We start from the raw sequence: 12,873 nt of genomic DNA on the forward strand, positions 1-12,873 counted from the left end.
GTTTGGGGAAAACCCAAAAAAAAAAAAAAATGGGGGGGTTAAAAGGATGGGGCAAAATTTAAAAAAAAAAAAAAAAAAAAAAAAAGATAACCTTTTTTTAACCAGATAAGAACCTTGTTGAGATCTACAATCACTTTGCCAAGAGGGACCTGGCAAGATAGCTGCATCGTCTCAAATAGTGTTGATAGAATTGTCATAACTGTAATAATCAGTGTGTCATTATTTTAGCAGCTGTAATGTTTCAAAAAAAGCAACACTATGTTGTTTTAGAATTGTACTCACATGAGTGGAGACTAATTATGACTTACTTGTATGTGGTTCTCAATTTCTTTATCAAATTTAACTCAGTCTGTCAACACAGTTGCAATGGGTAGAATCTCTGCCATGACTGGGTGAGGCCCATAAATTTGTGCATTTGTTCATTTGTTCACTCTAGTTAATGTTGCTCTGGCAAGTGGAATAATCTCCCAACCTCTTTATACAGCAATTCTTTCCTCTGCAGAGGTGCACCAACACTTGTTCTCATTAAAGCTGCGGATTTAGGACAAAATCCTCAAGGACTTTCTCAAAAGAGTAATTTAGAGAGCTTGTTTGTGCCTCAGACCCTAAACTCTTTTTTTCCCCCTTGATCAGCGCAGTGTTTCCCTATCTGCCTGTAATTGCAGATGCTACATGTGCATCAAGGTGAATGTTTATCAAACTCAAAAAAATGTTTAAGCTTTGGAAGATTCACTATCACTGGCTTTTATATTTGGCTTCTGTTGCAACCAGAGGTACACTAAGAAATGACCTGAGTTGGAGTATATTCAATGTAACTGACTGGTGAGGGGACATTCTGAAACTCTGACTCTATCTGGATTATTTTCTTCCCTGCCATCTCTGCCTCAGTATTGGCTGATGCAGCAAAAATTACTCATTGTCTCGGGTAACGCATTGAGTTTCACTACCACTGCTATTATAGCACTGTTTGTTGGAGGTTTGCTCCACTTCCGTATCGGGGCGGAGCCAGTGTCGTGCCAATTACTATTCTGCAGTCAAAACTAACACGCCTGCGGTATTCGCCACCACTGTCGGGTCACATTATCTTCACTTGGTTAAGGGTGTCGGTAGGCAAATACCTCTGTCGTCATGGGAAATTATCATCTCCTTCTGACACCTTCTGTTGCGCAGGACATACTAAACTAAATCTATGGCCCCACAGTCAGATAAATACAACACCTCCTCTTGCTGGGTTTAACACAATGCCAAAGACGCAAATTGTGCCAGTTCTGTTACCGTGATTATAGTTTAAATTCATTTTTCTTTGAAGGACGGACGGGGACCCTTTCGTTTTACTTCTCTATGTTATATGATTGTAACATGACAAAATACGTGAACATTGTCCAGACAGATGTCAGAGGACTGTTTACTACTCTCGTCTTTGTCTGTATGAGGCCTGTTTTGGGCGGTAAAGCTTGGTGGTTTAGATAAGAGTTTTACATTTGTTGTTTTTGTGCCTGTAGACCGCGTGAATCTGTGTCATGTACATGTGATTACACATACCAAATGCCTCCAGTAGCATCTTCAAGCTTTTCCCTAATCTTCAGCAAAGGCCTGATAAATGCGAGCAAAACAAGCGATTCCACACTGCCAGCTTGTCTGTAATACGCCTCTCTTTTACAACACAGTAGCAGCAGCACCACCCCAAGGGATCATCGGTTAACCTCAAACACACATAGGGAGATTATACTAAAAACATTTCATTAAGAAAAAGGGAAACTATTGTAAATCACCCAGCAATAGAAGCTGAATATTTCTCAAGAGCCTTAGCGTTATAGATGTAAAACAAAATATTGTATTGTTTCATGCATCTACCTGTTTAGGAGGTGATGAGCAGGATGAGTCATTTCAACAATACTATGTAGGCAAACTGAACCCTCTCCAGTTTGCCTACGGGGCGAAACGAGGCGTGGAGGATGCAAGCTCAACTATTTTAAACATAGTGATAACAAACACGGTCTCTGCAATACCAAATACCCAGATTTTGTTTATGGACTTCTCCTCTGCTTTTAATACTGTAAACATTAGCACTCTGTTGCATTGCCTCCAGAGCCCACAGATCCACTGAAGTTTGATCTTATCGATAAAAGCCTACTTTTTTAAAGGATAGAGGTTTTCCAAATGCACCGCTCACACACTCTCCCTGGCTCTCTGCTCTGCTGTGGCTGGTTCACCACAACGTAACCTGCCACGAATGCTCAGACTAGTCTCATCTGTCTCACTGTCACAACATGGTGACTTTTAGAGCAAAAGTGAAAAAAAACATATAGTTGTAATAGTTACATACTGTGTCTGTAAGTCAAGTAAAATGGCTTTGAATACAGGGTTCCAACCAGGTTATGTTTTATCCTCCATCCTGTTTTCTTTGTCTGTACTAATAGCATTACTTTTAACAGGGAGCCTTTTTAAATATACCGATGTGCCTTGGCGGCACACATAGAGAGCATGGGGTCTCTCACCCAGGATCAACTGGCTGTCAATGACCTGGTCACTAAAGTCCAGCACAAAGACAGATAAGTTGTGCTGTGTCGATGGAGACAGAGCAGTGCTTTTTAAGCCTCTGATTATTCAGGGAAGGCAGGATTTCCAGGTAGAGTCAGGAAAGCCATCCTGATCACAGAGGAACCCTCACATCCCATCCTTCACTCCTCCCATCAGACAGCAGATACAAGCTTCCACTGGTCATCGAAGCAAAATACAAAAAAGAAAATCATTCATCCAAACCACAATTATAGCCAACAATAGCAGAGGCATTTATTTACGCGTTTGTAATTTTTATATTTGTCTCTGTTGAATGTTTTACGCGTGTTTAGAGAGCCCCGTCGAAGAAAAAGTTTGTCAGACAAATAAGACTTTCTGTTCTATTTTATTCTAAAAGAAATAAAATTTTAATGTGACTTTTCTGTCAGTAACAATAGCTTCTATGTGCCCGAGAACACAATATAGGCTTTCATTTGACAGTGATGAAACATAATTGAGGTGGACACCTACTGACTCAGCTTACCTATAGCGGTGGAGCATGTCACCACCTATAAAGATAACGACCAAACCCAGGGGTCGACATTCTTGGCATTAGGAGCAGCTTGACGCCGTTCTCTGCCATTTTTACAGTTCAACTGGGAGTCTGCATGGTCATTTCCAGAATCTGTCATAGTCTTTGGTTTAGTTGTCACTTCCCTTTTGAGTTTTGTGTTTTATATCTAATGTTTTATTACTGTGCATTGTGTTGATTGCTTTTTTTTCTGTTTTATTTTTAAGCTTGTTCTAAACTTGTGGTTCTCTTGCTGCTGTTTCCATCAGTCTAATTACTCTTCTTATTGGGTGGCGAAGGGATGGATCATGCAAAGTGAAATTTATAGATTTTCTTTTTTAAACATGCATACTTGTTATGAAATTATATAATCTATGCCACTACAGGGTCATTACATGGAGCTCCATCCTGCATATATGCACATGTGGGCACATAAGGCATGGACAGATTTTCTCAAAGTATTTTTAAAGAACTAAAGTCCAAATCAACATTTGGACGCTTTCTTTAGGCGTTGGTGCAAATTATGACATTTTTAAGCAAACTTGTTTAATTCTGCAGTATTATGCCTAAAACTGTGTTCATGCTGCCCTCTTTGGGTTGAACGGTGGCTACTGCAGTTTAATTTTCCTATTGGTTAGAACGGTACAGCTTGGTGGATGTTTACATCACAGCCCCACTTTCAAGTAGAAAACTGTCTCACTCAGACACGAACACATGGCAAGTCAGAAGCTGAAATTATGGGCGTTGATCAACAGCGTTTTTCATGTTTGTACAAATACGATTCAGTTGCAGTGTGAACATGGAGTGGAAAGAGTCTCTTCTCTGCTGTGACTGCAAGTGGGATATACTGCAGGATGACTGTGAAACTGACCACAGTGCTTAAGAAGCAGGAGGGACTCACGGCAGCATTCGCTTCTCCTTCAGGACTAATGCTACAGGGTGATTGGTGCTATGTGGTGTTGCCAAAATCTCCAATAACATGGAATAAAGTTCCCAGATTTGTCACTAGTCGCTTTTGGGGAAAAAAATATTGCTACGTACTGTGACAAATGACTAAGTCCACAACTTCATGCAGACAGACTAAGTAGATATTTTCTGTCAGATGGTTCCTTGATACAACCCCTTCTGATTTTCTCCAAGGAAGGACTGGAAGGACTGGGATTCAAACCAGGAACCTCTGTGGCCACCTGCTCTACCACCTGAGCCACTGCTGCAGAGTGAGAAGTGTGTTGAAGCAACACAGTGCAGGCTAGATAACATACAAATAACCCAGTTATTTCTTGGTAATACCACTATGTTACACTTCCAGTGTTACTCTAGGTAGGATAATATCAAGAAACAACATTAATGACATCCTGCACCATAAACAAGTTAAATTAAAAACTAATATTTAATACTTGCACTCAAATTAAACTAATATTTTCACCATGTTTTGCTGTAGTGTTTTTCAATTTTGTGCAGTGGAGATTTCATGTTCCAATATGATCTGCGAAGTTGAATGTGCTGGCAGCATACACAGGTCTTTATTGGCTCCATTGTTGTCATTACTGCTGCTGTTTTGTTATATTTAAACACTAAACATAAAAAAAAAACATGATTATAAATTCTAAGGGATGTTCTTTTTGTGAAGAACATCACAAAAAAAGGAGGGCTTTCAGGTGTATATATCTAAAAGTTAGCTCTGTTGCTAAAGAAAATCCGTTGTGCAACTTTGATGCTTTCTGCTATTATCCCTCTCAGATAGCATACCTTTCTCATACTATAATCCTCACCTTTCAAACTCAATTTCCCATTTACGCGAGCAGCGGTGGCCTGCAGAGCAATCAAATCCGACAATCTTCCAGGAATTGCTGAAACAAGTCAAGGCGAATTCAACAGATCCAGCAGTTTGTAGGGAGTTGAGCATCTAATTATCTGGTGCTGCTGGTCACTCCAAGCTGCTGTGATGTACCTCAGGCAAACAACTGCTGTCCCTGGAGAGAAAGGAAACTGCTGCAGAGATGGCTGAGAGTCTCTGCCAGCCAGAGTGTGTGGAGCGCAGTTTATTCTAATTCCTCTGCAGGACATTAATGAGCCACAATAGTGGCTGTTTTAATGAGCAGTCAGACAGATTTTTAAGAGCCTGATGGTTTGTAATCCAGCAAGGTGCTGTTGCACTGCTGCAAGGCTGAAAACATTTGTTCTTAGTAGACATTTTGCTTTACTCTTGTGTTTAGGCCAGGTAGAACAAAGAATATGTGCCCAGTGTGTTTTATAGCAGTCCTCTGGCAAAATTATGCCCAAACCAAGCCATTAAACTGATATTAATTAAACACATTCTATGGTACCATAAACCGGAGGGACTTAAATTCACCAGTGAAAAGCAAACAATCTTTACCCATCTTTAGATTTTGTCTGCTTCTTGTGTTTACTTTTGCTTCACGCGTCAGCAATCAAATGAGTCTCATTTCTTACAATTCAGACATGTGGAAAGTATTTTTTTCGGTGAAGTGAGCTAAGACATTTATAGCATAAAGTATTCATCTTCACTGACACCTTGGTTCACTGTAAAAATCCTTCCTTTATTCTCCTACAGCTTATCGCGCAAACTCCTGGAGTCCAAAACTCATCCATAAAACACAAAAACGTCATATATTTAAGCTTTCATAAGCAGCCAGTATGGAACTAGATGCTAACATTAAAATTATATGCTCTATCTTTATCTAATTGTCAACTTGCGTTGTACTATTTAAACTTAAATATTTCTTATTTTTTTATTACTTGGTTGGAAATCATACACTTATACCAATTGTTTGCTTTCAAGGTGAAAAACTAGAAATACATTCTCTGTTGTATTGTACCACTCAGGCCAGCTTTTACTCTCTTCTTTCATCAGTGATTCTTGACCCTGTTGGTGATTCACTACCGTTCCTTCCTTGGTCCACTTTTGATAAATACTGATTACTGTAAGCCAGGAATACTGCACAAAAGCTGCAGATATTTATTCCTTTGATCCAGTCATCTCACCATCAAGTTTTCCATTTTCAGTCAGTTCTTTGTGCTTGCCTGTTTTCTCCACTTTCCATATATCAATTTTGATGAAAAAAACATTCACCTGTCAGGGGTTACTATGCCTTAATATTGTATTTTGTCACTACTTATTCGTCCGATGTTTTCATCCTGAATGAAAACAATTTTTCAGGTAATTCTCTCAATTGAGTGAATAATTTTAAGAATACCTATGTGCATACATTCAGTAGGTGGCCTGTTTCAAACGCAAACACCAAAACATTTTAACCAAATGGACAAAAGCTGCACCGAACTAGATGCTGTACGGACACTCTAACACCAGTCGCATAATGCTTTCTGTCTACTGTGGCCGATAAAAGCCCACCTATTCTTCTTGTCCCTTACATTTGCCCTGCTGGTGCAGAGGATGGATGACTCCATGGCTGAATCTGCAGAGATGCTCAGATACTTTCAAAGAGAAACCTGCACCACACACGAACAGACTTCAAACGGAGATGAATTCAGCCCGGTGAAGTGTATTTTCAGAACCTGCATCTGTGAGTTGTCCGTGTAGGTAGACATGGTTCACCTGCGCCCACATGCTTCTGAAACAACTGCACTGTTGCCGATAGCCAGCAAAACATTTGTTTAGTCTCACCCCTGTGTCCTGTCAGATCTCATACATATCATTACACCAAGAAATGATGTGTGAAATGATGACTGCATGGAACAAGCTGAAGGAAAATCCTCCAGCTGCATTCATAATCAGGTTCACCTATACAAAGAAATAATGACAGCGGCTATTATCCACTCACTATTACTTTCTCAGCATAGTGTGGGTTATATATATGCTTTAAAGTCTATCATGCTGCTTCAATCCATTTAATTCAAAATAAGGTATTGCTGTAAATGTGAAACTGCCTCACGTTTTTGTCTCTGCTATTAGCTTCAAAGCTTTTGTTGTGTAAAGTCGTGTCTTTGCTCTCAAAAACTGCCAATTAGCTCATTTCTGCATTGTATCATAGTTATGATCAAATTGGACTGTAAGTAATTAAAAATCTTAAAGTCTAAATGACTGAATTGTTTCTCCCCGTGTCTCGGATTCTCTCCAGTCGATTTTTGACCGGGCCAGTCGGCAAACAGAAGGAGAAGTTGTGAAAGATGACGTTGATTTTCTACGCTGCTTTACAGTTTTAATCTGCCTGTAATTTTAGCAATGGTAGTGGAGGAAGTGAACAAAGCCGTTCTGTCCATGTTGGCCACACTTTTATTTTCATGACATTAAGCAAATATAATTACAAACTCGTATATGTGCAGCTATGTAATGTAGGAGCATCGTTTGTAGTTCTGACCCGTCAGCACTCGGCTAGCTCGGCCAGAATAAGGGCTGCAACCTTGAACTGAGAGTGAAAAGACAAGCTGCCCATCTCCATAAAAGAGATCTGTATCCTCCTTGCTGACATAGCTGGACGAAGGAGAAACAGAATATGTACCCAGGGTCAAAGAGTGCAGTGCAGAGCTATGCCAGCACCCATGTGAAAAAACAGCTGGGAACATGAACAGCATTGCAGTGTTGCTGTACTTTGCTACACAGGCTAAAAAAGCTAAGGCCAGGTGTTGCCTTGTTGTGTTCGCTCAGTTGTCTGTGGCTGAATCTAAACCGTTACGTCTTGCGCTGCGTTTCTTAGTGTAGATTAATTGGGACACGGCAGCAAACAAAAATACATTTGAGTCATTCCTCAACATTATATCACAGTTATACACTCTTCTCTACTTGAATGTCATTGACTGAACATGAAGGATATAACATATGTATTAATCATTTAGAAAACAAAGCTTATTTTTAAATGATGAATTATTCAAAAATAGTTTATATTTTTTGAACTGGGTTAATGACTGCAAGTTACTCTGAATGTTTGGTGACAAATCTCAACTCATGACCCATCTGCCAAATATCATGCTTGACAATTGGTGTGAGGATTTTTTTGAGTGATCCCTGTGTTTCATTCCTGTAAAACAAGGTGCTGAGCATAACGACCATAACATGTCAACTCTGGTCTCATTGTTCAAAAGGATTCTTGTTATAGAGAAAAAAAAATCCCTTCAAAGCTCTTTAAAATAGGACATACTAGCTCACTTTCTAATTTAGCTGTAATATAAAACCTGTAGTGTCTGAATTGCAGCTTTTAGGTTTCTATTCATGGTTCAAATAAGGAATGAATTGTCTGGAACATTCACTCCTGGGAAATCTTCAGTGTTTTTAAATGGTTTCCACTGGTAAAAAAAAAATAATAATAATAATAAAAAAAATAAAAAAATAAAAATTCTTCCTCACTGTGGAATAATGGATTTTAAATATTTTTCAACCATTCTTTCAATACTTCCCACATTAATCGGGTTAAGATCATTGCTGATGTCTTTCCATCCCGGCATTGTACTTACATTTACCTGTCTGCTCCAGATGAACAAACTGCAAAAGCTGCTTTTCTAAGGCTGCTCTCGCTTGCTGATTATCAATCAATCGAGCATTTGATAAACAACACCTACCTGCAAATTTCACTCTCAAGTACAAGCACTTCAGCATTTTTATGACAGTGTAGAATGTGTTGTGTGGTATTTTGTTTTTGAGCAGATGAGGACTTAACCTGGCAAAGACCAAATCATTTTTGTCCAGATATTTATTATTTATGGGCTTGAAATAATGTCTACATATAGCATTACTGTAGACATTATTGTCAGCTAACACAAAATCATTTGCACAAACTCCAAATTTAAACACCGCTTTCATTTTCTCTCCCTCACTACGCTACGTCTCTGATAATCTGCAGTTTTTTCATTGTGTTCCAAAAGTTCACAGGAGGTTGAAAAGAAATGTTTGTGCACCTCCGTCAATAAAGAAAACAACTTTGTCTTTCATCTTGTCTTTAGTTTTCAGCTGCTGAATTAAAGTTTCCCCAGTGCCTGGGATTTTAATATTATCAGAATGTTAAAAATATCAACTCTGCAACCCACTTTACTATATGCCTCATAATTTATTTATTTCATAACACCTTCCTTCCCTTTTTGGAACACACGCCATGGGATTTTCAGTTCATCCATTATGAAATAAAGAGTATTCGTGTTGCATTTATCCGTTGAACCCAGCTGAACTAAATGCTCTGCTGGCCAGTTTGCAGAAAATCACTTTCTTCTTGCCCTTCTGCCATCTCAGCACCCCTAGATTCTCATCACAAGGATTATCACCAATTCTTTTTTTCATCAGTCTGGTGCTCAACTTAGCTCGCAGTGCCTCTCTGCAACACGCAACACTGCAGCCTGTGTAGATTCTCCCTCACTTCCAATGAGCAAGACGGAGAACAACCCGGGGAGGAGGATGGCAATCTCCCGAACGCTGATCCAAACCTGATGAGCATGAAAATTGGCTCATTTTTGTCAAGCCCTTGTTCATGCTTTCAAGTGCCTCACAGATTTTTATCTGACGGTGGCAGCCGGGGCAGAGCATAACAAGAGACGATGGTGTGATATCATGATTTTTACCTCATTCAGAGACTTCAGCGTGAGGCTCGTATTCCAAGCTTCCGAGTCGACTCCGAGTCATCCTAGAAATCCAGTTTTGCGCCGTCTGACTCCCCCTTTCTTTCTCTTTCTTGCCCCTTGTCAAAAGAGAGACAGCCTTCAAAGCATCTCTTTCTTTTACTCTGCCGTGTTAGTAGGAGCCGCCTTCATTCATTGAATGAATTAAAAAAATGAGAGAGAAAATTAAAACAAAGAGATGTCAGGGTCCACGGATTTATTTTCCTCCCTCTTTTCTCTTCTTGCGCTTAAACACACCAGATTGGGCTCATGAGCAGAAACGTCAGAGTGGCAGCGATGTATGTGTTTCGCCTTCTCCTCTTCGTTCTCCCGCTCTCCCTCCCACCCTTTTCCTTGCTGATTCTCTTTGAATCCCTTTCTGCTTCACTCTGTCCGGGGCTCACACAGGAGCAGGCTGTCTTCTCATGACGGCTGAGACGCGTGCAGAGACATCTGTGAATTTGCTTATGGTGGGGGACTAAAGCAGCCGCTTAGCTGAGACTGAGACCACCCTCCTCTCCTCCCCTCCTCCCCTCTCAGAGTTGGGCTTTCTAACGGCATGTACCACTGAAGCTCGGTGCAGGGTGGGCTGCAGCACTCACAAACGGAGGGGCGAGAGGTAGCGAATACATGAAAAGGGAAAGTTCTTCAAAGAGAATGAGAGGAAAACAGAATAATATCAAGTCAAAGATTGAGAGACAAACGTAAAGGAGTCTGCTTTCTCATTTTCTGTTTAATATTTAGACTTGGTTACGGGGACAGCCTACTGTTTTTCTCCTGTCTGTCAGTTTAGTGATGCACAAATGACCTGAGTGAAATGACACTTCATTCAGACAGCTTGGACTGTTGCAAAATCGCTGTTTAAGACATGAGAACTTATGCTGGTTTTGGAAAAGGAGACGCAACTCTGGAAGAACTTACAACCGTGTAACAGAGAGATAAGACCTTCACTTACGCCTGACTGACTGCACAATGGGTCACATGCAGAAACCTCTTCTGGAAAATGGCTTGAATTAACTCAATTCTTGGGTGCAGAGAAAACCATCACGTTGTTTAAAAACTGAAGAGGAAGCCGCTGCGTGCCTCTCCAGATGCTGCTTCTGCCATGAGTGATTGGCAGCCGCCCCCCTGATGCCAGTTCTGTCCCTACATTTCCATCCTCTCAAGAAGCGCACCGTCTAATTTCAGGCGTCACTGAATAAAGAGTCTGTCTGTTGCCGAGGTGAGACAGCGTCTGGTGTGAACCTCGGGGAAAGCCATCCCACCTCCTCTGAGCCCAGAGAGCATAGCTGGCTTTCCGAAGAGTTGGAACCAGAGGAGGTGTCACAAACTCCATGGGAGCACTGCACTGGATGTCGTTCCTGGAAAAACATGACCAACAGGGATAATAAGACCAAAGAAAAATTAGACAAGTCATAATTCTCCTCCAACTTATCACATGCATGCCAATAAAGAAACTCAAGCAGAAGACATCCTGACACATTTGTTTTTAATTATGTCTTGTGTCGTATCTCATATTAAACACACCGGCTACTTTGCATTTTGCTGTCACGGTGTAATGAAAAAGGCGGCAGGCGAGAGGGAATTCAAATCACTAAATTGCTGTTTTGAGCGGAGCCACTGATGTGATGGTGTGTGCTTCTGGAAGGCTTGATAACCTGAAGAGAACAGAAGGGGAGAAAAACATCAGATGATCTAGCGACTGTGCACTACATTTCACCGCACAGTGTCATGTGGTATTTTCAGCTTTGGACTGATTGTTGGCTCAAACTCCAGCGATTTTAGTGGCAAGGTTCGAATACCATAAAAAATCTCTCTCAAACTTGCAGGGAAGAAAAATCAATTTTGAAAACCAGCCTTTTGAATATTGAAAGTCAGTGCTGGTTGTGGAAGTAAGATGGACTTGTGAATATTAGTAAAACATAGGAGAGAGACAGTTGTTAGTTAGTACAAAACTATTTGCACGTGGTGACTCCAAGGTTGCATATTCATCTAACTTTTAAACTACAGAAAAAAATATAGATCTGCTCCTAAAATAAATAATAATAGACTGTACAGTAAGAAGAAATTGAAAAACCTAAACATTAAAAAACATCATTGTGGAGTTATTAAATGTACTGTGCAGCTGAGAAGGTTAATTTCCAGAAGAAAAAAAAAATCATACAAGATGTGGATGAATAGGTTACACATGAGACAACAAAAAGCAGAGTGTTTAAAAGAAGTAAGGAAAAACAGGGACAATCACAACTATTAAAGGAATATTGAGTGTGTTTTGGAAGAAGGATCTGCAATAATGCTGCTTTGTGGTCTTAGGATGGAGTTTACATAGCTTTGGAGGAGAGTATGCCTCTATTTATATATATATATATATATATATATATATATATATATATATATATATATACATTACAGAGTAAATCAATGTACATTTATAGTGAACATTGATTTTTGATATACTAGACATGTTCAGCTCATGCAGACTGAGTTAAGTAGAAATATCATCTGCTGAAACTGGTAGGAATTTTAGTTCAAGAATCAAAAATGGGAAATAGAGCTTCTCTGGCTGCTGTCTTTACAAAATACATGGTGTGGACATTATGTGAATTAAATCTTAATTTTTTGCAAATTTCTGGAATAAAATAAATTGTCTTAGCTATGTTAAAAACTCTTTTTGCTGCTTTTTTAAATTCTGAACTGAAACCTTATGATAATGGAACATTTCAACTTTGAATGCATTTTATATTTCCTCTTAAAATGATTGCTTGTAAATAAACTGACTCTAACCTGTGGCATACCTTATTCTTTGTTTTGGAATAGGAATTTATCTCTTACTTGGAAACATCAGTCAAAGCATTTAAAAAAAAAAATAGGAGGATGATGATAAAATGAGACATTGCACACTAATCTAAACGTCCCTTGTTGCAACTTCTGTGCAGTGGCTAATAATGACGCAGTGATGGGCATGGAAGAGAGGCACAGAACAAGAGAAACGACCTCACTGAAATCAAAGACAAGTCTCATCATTGCGCTTTGAGAGTCGCTAGCATAGCTTAGATTTTTCTTTTCTATATATAATTTTGTATTCCGGTAAACTTTGTTTTTATCTCTTCATGGACTATGGGTAAAGATGGGCTGGCTAATAAGGTAATAATACTCTTAAAAATGAATAAAAGTGTTTAAGAAAATCTAAAATTTGTGTGTATTCACATAACCGAGGAATGGCATGAAAAAAGTAGAGCATC

The 12,873-nt window shown here is 39.5% G+C and overlaps 1 protein-coding gene across 4 annotated transcripts in view; it reads right to left on the reverse strand.

The window, feature by feature from the left end:
- The window catches only part of LOC106961579 (galactosylgalactosylxylosylprotein 3-beta-glucuronosyltransferase 1-like), a 112,816-nt gene extending 102,653 nt beyond the window's left edge, over positions 1-10,163 (reverse strand). For 3 of the 4 annotated variants that reach the window (XM_015055400.1, XM_015055402.1, XM_015055399.1), the window contains exon 1: positions 9,596-10,162. The gene's annotated coding sequence lies outside the window, so the exon portion shown is untranslated. Of the gene's footprint in view, positions 1-9,595 lie in introns of all 4 variants that reach the window. The other variant, XM_015055401.1, reaches the window with a different exon arrangement.
- Between the last annotated feature and the right edge of the window lie 2,710 nt (positions 10,164-12,873).

Source organism: Poecilia latipinna, unplaced genomic scaffold, assembly GCF_001443285.1.
Source record: "Poecilia latipinna isolate Pla-1442-1.1 unplaced genomic scaffold, P_latipinna-1.0 Scaffold1314, whole genome shotgun sequence".
Lineage (NCBI taxonomy): Eukaryota > Metazoa > Chordata > Actinopteri > Cyprinodontiformes > Poeciliidae > Poecilia > Poecilia latipinna.